Source organism: Capsicum annuum, chromosome 3 (genome assembly GCF_002878395.1).
Source record: "Capsicum annuum cultivar UCD-10X-F1 chromosome 3, UCD10Xv1.1, whole genome shotgun sequence".
NCBI lineage: Eukaryota > Viridiplantae > Streptophyta > Magnoliopsida > Solanales > Solanaceae > Capsicum > Capsicum annuum.
The window spans coordinates 175,319,004-175,328,068 of record NC_061113.1 but is presented as its reverse complement, the minus strand read 5'-3'; positions in this window follow the sequence as shown (position 1 = coordinate 175,328,068).

Here is a 9,065-nt window from a genome sequence, read left to right as displayed (position 1 = left end):
GTTGTATATAAGGTATTAGCCTGTTGGAACACCACTTACTCTAGAATTCATATGTCTGTAGTGTGACACAAATTAATACATGTAAAAAGAGGGATAAAATAGCAAGAAAAACATGAATATATTGATGTGGGAATGAGAATTCAGACTGTAAGAATAAATCTCATGCATATTCAATGTCAAATGATTGCTAACCTAATTGCATCAAGGTAGAGGCAAAAAAAATCTTCAAGAAATGGTTGTTGGTAGAGCAGAGTGTAGTACAACAAAAATAAAGAGTTTAAAGGTTGAAGTTAGGTGATACAACCACTTCTTATTTCCATAAATGTCTCAAGAATAGACAGACTCAAAATCAAATCAAAAGACTCATGACAAGTATTGGTGAGCTATTAACCATAGAAGTACCAACTGAACATAAGGTGATTATATTTTACAAATCTTTATTAGGCATTGCAACACCACAGCTAACTGTGGTACACCCTATTGTTATGGAGAGTGGTTATATACTAAATAGAGCTTAACAAAAAGAATTGGTAAAACCAATTAAACATGAGAAAGTCTATGTTGCTTTATTTTAATAGGAAAAGGTGACAATAAAGCTTATGGGCATGATGGTTTTAATGTATTTTTCTTTGAAAAGGCTCGACCTGTGATTAGTCAGGATATTAAATATGTTGTCATTGATTATTTTGGTATTAGAATAATGAAGAAAGAAGCAAATTGTGCCTTTATCACTCCAATCCTTAAGGTGAAAACCCCTTATACTATTGGAGAATACATACCCATCTCAAGTTGCACAGTTATGTACAAGATTATTTCTAAGGTCTAAACTAATTGATTACAACCCCTGATGTCTAAAATGGTGGATAACTGTCAAGCTGCCTCTATTCCAGATAGACTTATTACTGATAATATAATCCTTATCCATGATCTTTTAAGTGTTATGTTAGGAAAAACATCTCTCCTAGATGCATGATAAAAGTTGATATGCAAAAAGCATATGACTCTGTGGAATGAAACCTTTATTAAATAAGCAATGAGATTGCTTGGTTTCCCTGCTATATTTGTTAACTGGATTATGATGTGCCTAACAACTGTGAGTTACCGAGTTGTTTTGAATAGCAAGAGGACTACTCTATTTATGGTAAAAAAAATATTAAGACAAGGAGATCCAATCTCTTCTATTCTCTTTGTACTAGGCATGGAATACTTGAGTAGGTTGCTCAAGCTCTAAAGATAATCTAGGTTTCATTTTCCACCCAAGATATGCTAAACTTAACCTGATTCAACTTGGGTTTGCAGATGATCTATTGTTAATTTACAGGGGAGATTTTATTTTAGTTACTCTATTCAAGGATAAGTTTTAGTTATCTTCTGCAGCATCTGGTTTAATTACTAATAATTTTAAAATTGTAGTCTCTTTTGGTATGTGTGTCACTTTCTAACCAGCAGTATTCTGGATGTCTTAGGGGTACAATAATGGGAAACTTATCTTTAGATACTTCGAAGTACCTTTGAATACTACACGGCTTACTACCCTTCAATGTGAACCTCTGATAGAGAAAATGCTTAGTAGAATCACAGCTTGGGCATCAAGATTTTTCTCTTATGTAGGCGAGACTACTATGCTGAAGAGTGTATTATTTTCTATACATACCTATTGGTATCAAGTGTTTAACCTTCCAAAGAAGCTAATATAATTTATTGAGATAATATGTAGGAGATTTCTTTGGACTGGTTTAGCTGAGATGTCAAGAAAGGCCTTGATAATATAGGGTCAATTATGTAAACCACAGGTTGTAGGGGAATTGAACTTGATTAATATTGAGTTATGGAACAAAGTTGTTGTATGCAAACATTTATGGCATTTATACAAGGCTAAGGAGAAGTTATGGGTAAGATGAGTAAATGTATATTACTTAAAGGGTAACTCTTTTTGGCATACTAACCCCAAAATTGCCTCTTGGGTGGTTAGTAAAATATTCAAAGAAGGATACTATCTTGCTGGTGCTGGCTGTGATTTAAATACATTTTAGAATAGTGCTAAATACTCCATCAAAAGTGTCTATAAAGTTTTATAAGGTAATTTCCCATACCTTTCCCAAAGGTGGGATGGAAAGGCTAATTTGTAACAACAATGTCATGATCCAGTTTTCCAGGTCATGATGGCACCTACTACAACCCTTCAGTAACAAAACTAAACCTATAGTCCAGAACATATAGTAATGGACTACCCAAATAAATAAAGAAAAGAATGCATAATAGATGAAGTAAAAAATCAGTACATAATATAATCCCAAAACCTGGTGGTATCTGAAACACCTTAGTTTCTGGACCTTAGAAAATATCTAGAATTATGATCTCTGGAACCAATACAACTCATGGGTATAAACCGTATGTTGGGGTACGGATGGTATGGTCCAGTCGTATGCTGACCAGTATTGGTTAGTGTGATGGATTTTGGTTACTGGAATGGATACGACTTAAGGGTATAATTCGTATTGGTGGTTACAGATTGTTTGGTTTCTTAACTTATTCTTAGACTTGGTTACTTAGGTTGGATATGAGTATGAGTGGATCACCATGAGCTGTAAGCCAGGGTACGAGTTGTACCCAGGACTCGTATGGTAGACAGTGTCTACATCTTTCTTGGGTTTAAATACGTTAGGGGTACGGAAGAAGGGTACAGATCGTATGCGTTGGATATGAATTGGTTGGATAAGTCATATGCTGGATAGTGTTTGATCCAAAGGTTGAGCTTAGGATACGAGTGGAGGATACCACTCGTATTGGTGGGTACAACTCGTGAGGGTTAGTCATACCCCTGAGACGGGATTTTAGTGCAACTTAAGTGGGGGTATTCTGGATATTTCCCCACTTATCCTAGTAAGGCCCATGACTTTTAACCTACTTGGGAGGTTATTTACCTCATTATTCCATTCATTAACACTTAGAAACTCTTCTAAACAATCTATAATTCTCTCAAAAGCTTTTGGGCACAGAAAGTTAGGGTTTCAACTGGAGGATTGATTTGGGGCTTGTCTTGGTGATTTATTTCTATCATCATCTTGGTTTAAGGCATATTCCTTTTCCTAATTGTTAATTCTATCTCAAAGCATGGTTTTATAAATGTTTTTATGATTTCATTGATTGTATGATTTTGGTTTTCAAATATGAATTGGGTGTTTTGATATTAAATGGTTGGTAATGGTTTTCCATGGTTTTAGTTATGATTTATATGCATTAATGATGGTTTTGGATAATTGGATTGCATAGGAATGGTTTAATGGTAATTGAAATTGGTTTTAGTTATATTATGCCCCTAATGTGTTTGACAAAAAGCTTAAAATAATGTTTTCATTGCATTGAATATTTTAATTGAACTCTTGCTTGTTTAAAACTTTGTAAAATAATTATGCATGGTTTAAATGGTTTGAAAAGGCTAAAGGTTAATAGATTATGCTTGTGGGGAACATGGAAGTCTCTCAAGTGGTTTAATATGGTAAATAGAAGGGCACTTGAATGCCCCCTTAAACCTATAAATGGTTGGCTATGGATGATACTTACAAGTAAAGGTTGGTATGATAATACCAATATCAATGGCCTTGATTAATAAATGGACAATAGTTTGGTTATTTGGAAACTGGTTTTAATTGAGCAATAATGGCGGGATGTGTAGCAAAGCCGTGTAAGGTAGAGGTCCTAGGGAGACCAAAACTGGAAACTCATATTTGCTGATATAAGGTTGGCCTTGGTGACCGTGTGCATGATGCCATACTTTATTTGGGGATGTACTAGTCATCCTATGGTATACTTCCCTGGTAGTGTAGCTACATGCACTCGGGCCCTTTCAGCAGAGAGAGCTGAACCCATATAGCCCTTGGATGGTTTAGAACGACAAAACTATACACAACTTAGGTAAAGGTTTTAAAGGATTGCTAAACCCAATCCCTTTTCCCGGCATGGTTATATATATATATATGTATGTACATATATATATATATATATATATATATATATATATATATATATATATATGGATGGTTTTACTTGGTTTTATAAATGGCATTATTTTATCCTCATTCTGAGATCATGCTAGCGATCACTTGCTAACCCTATCTACTGGAGGCTGTATACCCACGCTATGCAGGAACTACCATTCTACTCCTCCTACATAGTGATTAACTCAGGTATAATATTTAGACTGAAGTGGTAAGCTTCCATCCTTTCAGAAGGTTCCATTTTATGTTATAGATATTTTTAGACATTTTGACTTTTTTCTGGATATTGGTTTTAGCTATGGTTGGGGGCATGTCCCAATCGGATTTTATTACTCTTTTGGATAGAGGCTTTGTAGTACTTCTATGAGTTGGTATGGTGGGATTGGTATTGGCGTCGGCCTTGACATTGGAATAGGCTGGGAGGCTGGCATTATCGAACATAAATTCTTACTGTTTCGTCATACTTTATTTTAGGATTAATTGTATTATGTTTTAGAGCGTCTTTGGTTATGGCCCTATTTGGTGTGGTTTGGTATGGTTGGATTATTGGTGTGGGATGGTTGACTTGGTTGGGTTTGTCACAATTATGATCTATTCCCAGGGTCTTCATGTAAGCAGTTACACTATTAAGTTTCATGCTCAGAATTCAGCCAACTCAGGGCAGGCGGCTGGAGGTTGGGTTGAGTAACGAGGGTGGTCTTCAATCATGGTCAGACTTGGGATGCCCATTGCAACAAGGACCAGGATGGGTCGTGTCAAGTTGGTATCAGAGCCTAGGTTCATGGCCAATTGGAAGTGCACAAAGACGTATCAAGTAGAGTCTCTTTTAGGGGTGTGTAGCGCGCCACACTCATAAGGAAAAGGCTACAAGGCATTTAGGAATATTTCACATTCTTGGCATTACATCTTCAAGCTTGAATTCTCAGTCATGGTATCTTTTCTAATCTTTGTTTGTTCGTCTTTCAAATTATGCCTCATAGATCTGGAACATAAGAAAATTCATCTATTCTATCTGAGGGAAATGTTTAAGGGTTGTATCTTACTTTTGGGGTTTATTTTCGATCTCACAGTCCTATCCCTGATAGTTTTATAGTTCCATAGGTTGTTACTAGTCCTCCTCAAAGCGAGGTGACTAATGCAGAATTTCGTCGGTCTATTTATGCTATTGCTAAATTGGTTATTTCTTAGGCTGAGCGGGATGGGTCTGGTGCTTTGTCTGCTAAATCCATAAGGGTTGGCTAATTTATGAAGATGGGTCCTCCCATTTTTTCTGGAGTGAAGGTAAAGGAGAATCCACTAGGCTTTCTGGATGAGATGGAAAAGATATTTTGGGTAATGCACGCTGCCAATGTGGAGGGTGTAAACTTTGCAGCTTATCATCTCAATGATGTTACATATCAGTGTATGAGGAGTGGGGTAAAGACAGAGGTGATGTAGAAGAGAAAGAGTTATGGAAGGCCTTTTCTAATGCTTTCTTGGATAAGTTCTTTCCCCAAAAGTTGAGGGAATAAAAGATTAAGGAGTTCGTGAACCTCAAGTAAGGGAGAATTCTGTCAAGGAATATTCCTTGAAATTTTACCAACTGTCAAGGTATGCTCTTGATTTAGTGGCTGACATGCGGGCAAGAATGAGGAAGTTCGCTTCTAGGTTTAATCGGGATCTGATTTTCGAGAGCAAGACTGCCTTGCTGATTAAAGATATGGACATCTCTAGGTTGACTATTCATATATAGCAGGTAGAGGATGAAAAAAGAAAGCAGGCAGAGTTTGGGGATAGGCAGGGTAAGAGAAATGGTTTTTCTGATCAGGGAGGTACTCAGTCTCATGGTGGTAGAGATGGTGGTAAATGGAAGAAAAAAAGTGGGAGAGTTCTGGTTCTTACTCTACTGCTAGTGCTCCTTATCAGTCGGGCGACAGACGTCATCATGGTGGTGACAATTCTCGAGCGCAAGGTGCCCAATCTCAGGCGAGTGAGGTCAGTCAGTTTCTTCATTTCCTCCTTGTTGGTTTTGTGGTCATCCTCATCGCGGTTATTATAAAGAAAAGAACAAATACTTAAAGTATGGCCAGGAAGACCATCGGTTCATGGATTATTCGATTAATAAGGTTGCTAAAGGGGAGAATAAGATTATGTGGCTTCATCTTCTTCTCATGCACTTGGTGATGTGGCATCTGCTTCTGTTACTGCTCTTGGTTCTAGTGTTGTTCGAAACAGGTTGTATGCTTTGGCTTTTTGACAGGAATCCAAGGCATCACCTGATATCGTTATTGGTACGTTACAGCTTTTCTCTCATGACTATATTATTTACTTGATCTGGGGTCTGCTCTCTCCTATGTGACTTCTTATATGGCTGTATCTTTTTGTTTAGATTCAGAAGTTATTTTGGATCTTTTTTTTATTTCAACCCCGATAGGTGACTCAGTTATTGCTAAGAGAGTCTATAGGGGGTGTGTGGTATCTGTTGGTGGCAAGCAGACTTTGGTGGATCTGTTTAAGGTTGATATGGTGGATTTTGATGTTATTCTGGGTGTGAACTAGTTACACTCTTGTAACGCGTTTTTAGATTATCAGACTTGTAGGGTTATCTTTAGGTTTTATAGTGAGCCGATTATAGAATGAGAGGGCATTTCTTTAGATCCTAGGGGGAGGTTTATTTCTTATCTTAGAGCTCAGAGGTTAATCTCCAAAGGTTGTCTTTATCACTTAGTTTGGGTTAAAGATTCTAACTCGAAAGGTCTTTTTATCAGTCAGTTCTTGTGGTTAATGAGTTTCCAGAGGTCTTTCCAGATGATCTTCCTGGTGTTTCTCTGGATAGGTAAATAGAGTTTGGTATTGATCTAATTTTGGACACTCATCCAATTTCTATTCCTCCGTATAGAATGGCTTTGGTTAACTTAAGGAAACTTAAGGAGCAACTTAAAGATCTTCTGGATAAGGGGTTTATTCGTCCTAATGTATCTCCTTGGAATGCACCGGTGTTGTTTATATGTAAGAAGTATGGTTCCCTTCGGTTATGCATTGACTACTGGCAGTTAAAAAAGGTAATGGTTAAGAACAAATATCCTCTTCCAAGGATAGATAATCTATTTGACCAATTGCAAGGTGGCAAGTTTTTTATAAGATAGATCTTCGGTCTAGGTACCATTATCTAAAGATTAGGGAGGTGGATATCCTTAAGACGGCTTTTAATACTCGGTATGGGCACTTTGAGTTTTTGGTGATGTCATTTGGGTTGACTAATGCTCTGGAGGCATTTATGGATCTGATAAACAGGGTATCAGACAGTATTTGGATCTTTTCATCATTGTGTTTATTGATGACATTCTGGTTTATTTAAAGAGTGAGCTGGATTATGCTAATCACTTCTGTGTGGTGTTACGAACCTTAAAGGAACAACAATTATATGTTAAGTTCTCCAAGTGTGAGTTTTGGTTGGATGCTATGACTTTCTTGGGTCATATTATTTCTATTAAGGGCATCATGATGGATCCAAAAAAGGCTACTGCGGTGAAGAGGTGGCCTATACATACGCATCCACTTGACATTCATAGCTTCTTGGGTTTAGCCGGGTATTATAGGTAGTTTGTGGAAAGCTTTTCGTCGATAACTGCTCCTTTGACTAAGTTAACTCAGAAGATGGTCAAGTTTTCTTGATCAGATGCTTGTGAAGGGAGCTTCGAGAAGTTAAAGGATAGTTAGATAGTTAAATTTGGCTCCAATTCTAACTTTGTCGGAAGGCAATGCTGGGTTGTGGTTTATTATGATATATCTCGGGTTGGTATTGGTTGTGTATTGATGTAGTGAGGGAAGGTGATTGCCTATGCTTCTAGGCAGTTGAAGGTACATGAGAGGAATTATCCTACTCATGATTTGAAGTTGTTGGCGGTTGTGTTTCCTTTGAAAATATGGCCGCATTATTTGTATGGTGTCCACATGGATATCTTTTTTGATCATAAGAGTCTATAGTATGTGTTCACCTAGAAAGAGCTTAACCTCAGGTAGAGAATATGGCTTGGCCTTCTTAAGAATTATGATATAAGTCTTCACTACCACCCAGGTAAGGATAATGTGGTTGCTGATGCCCTTAGCAAGTTATCCATGGGGAGTTTGGCTCATGTAGAGGAGGAAAAACGAGAATTGGTAAAGGATATTCACCATTTGGCTAATCTTGGAGTTTTCCTTTTGGACTCCAAGAATGGTAGTGTGGTGGTGCAAGATGTGGTTCGATTGTCTCTTGGTACAAAGATTAAGGAGAAGTAAGTGATGGATCCTGTCTTGATAAAAGTCAAGAGTGACGTTGGTGGGCATAAGGTAGTGGTTTTTGAGATCAGTGGTGATGGTACTTTACGGTGCCAAGGGAGGTTATGTGTTCCTAATGTCGACGGGTTGTGGCAAAGAGTTTTGGATGAGGCACATGAGTAGCACTATGTTGTTCATCCCAGATTGACTAAGATGTATGATGATCTCAATGAGACCTATTGGTGAATGGCATAAAGAGAGATGTGGCAGATTTTGTGGCCAAGTGTATCGTATGTTAACAGGTTAAGGTTGAGCACATGAGGCTAGGGGGATTATATCAAGAAATTGATTTGCCCAAATGGAAGTAGGAAGTTATCAATATGGACTTCATTACCAATCTTCCACAGTCTCAGAGTCAATATGATTCGATTTGGGTCATTGTGGATAGGCTAATAAGTTTGTGCCCTTTTTGCCAGTACGGACCACCTTTTCTGTTGAGGATTATGCGAAGTTGTATCTTAAGGAGATTGTGAAGCTGGATGAGGTGCCTGTTTTGATTATTTCTGATCGTGGCACACAGTTTACATCTCACTTCTGGTGGTCTTTCAGAAAGGGTTGGGGACTAAGGTTAGTCTGAGTACTGCTTCCCACCCAAAGACGAAAGGGCAAACGGAGAGATCTATTTATACATTGGAGGATATGCTTCGGGATTGTGTGATTGATTATGGTGGCAATTGGGTTGAGCATCTACCTTTTGTGGAATTTGCTTACAACAATAAGGATCATTCTAGTATTGGTTTGCCCCCTTTTGAGGTATTGTATGGTAGA